Raw genomic sequence first — 1,189 nt, 5'->3', positions numbered from 1 at the left:
CAATTCATGTCCACTCTCTGGACTGGTACTTGTGACTCTTGGTTACTGGGGTCCCCATCCCATGCCATGGTCCTCTGGTTGTGTGTCATACTCACTGCATTGATCACCAAAGTGGTCCTTTCTGTTCCTCATTCTATCCATTCTCCACCACCTCTGGCCACAGGAACAATGATGTGGACCGCAAGTGTCGCTAGTCCAAACTGAAGGGGAAGCTTCAGGTCCTTGTGATGGAGAACGTGGCTTTGCAGCTCCATATGAAAAAACTTGAGACATCCAAGCTCCTGCCACAAGAAGTGAGTGGCTGCAGCACAGGGTTTTGGTTTTATGGGGATGGCAGTAGAGAGGAAGGTGGCAGCCTGTCCGTTCTGCAGCCACTCCCTCCGTGGCTCACACCCCTGTCTCGGAGCAGGTGCACACTTCGAGGGAGGGGCGTGGCCTGAGTCACATCCAGGAGCCAGAGACATGCTTGGCTGATATACGCAGGTGGACAGGTAAGCTGGGACTGGGGTGGTTTAGGGGCACATGAGGGAAGAGAATGAGGTGTGTGCCAGCAGATGGCAAGTCTGCTCGCCTGAGCCTCAGCGTCCCTCATCTGCAAAGAGATGTGGCGTGTCCAATTTCAGCGACCCACAGTTGTCTTCTGCACAAGAATGTGAAGAACTCTGTTTGAAAGTGGTTTGTATGATTGACCATCATCTGGCCATAAGGAATGATTAGCCAGGAAGCCATGGTCTGGGGTGAGGGGCCTGAATTAGGAGCTACGGGTCAAGAAGTTGGTTTCGTGAAACTCCAGAGTCCAGAGGCCCTTCTCATCCAATTCTTTTCTCAGCAGATCCTCCATCCCTGAAGCCTCCAGCAGGGCCCAGTGAGGAAGAACGGTGGCTGCAGGTGGAGACTGAGCAGCTGGAGAGCCTGGTGGGTCAGTTCCAGGCTCAGGTAAAGGACAACAAGGGTCTGAACCACCTGAACCACCTGAACCACNTGTGCGCTCTCATCTCTTCTAGCCCACATCATACATCAGTGGGGAGGCCTTTGTGACATCACTGGGGAGGCCTTCGTGACTTCAGTGGGGAGGCCTGTGTGACATCAATTTGTGTGAAGGAGCACCAGTTTGGCTTTTCTCCCAACGGCTCAGATTTGGACCACGGATGTCTTAATGTCCGAACAGGCACAGTTACAGAGAGCCCTG

This window comes from Galeopterus variegatus, unplaced genomic scaffold (genome assembly GCF_000696425.1).
Source record: "Galeopterus variegatus unplaced genomic scaffold, G_variegatus-3.0.2 Scaffold2431, whole genome shotgun sequence".
Taxonomy (NCBI): Eukaryota; Metazoa; Chordata; class Mammalia; order Dermoptera; family Cynocephalidae; genus Galeopterus; species Galeopterus variegatus.
This window is presented reverse-complemented; position numbering follows the sequence as displayed.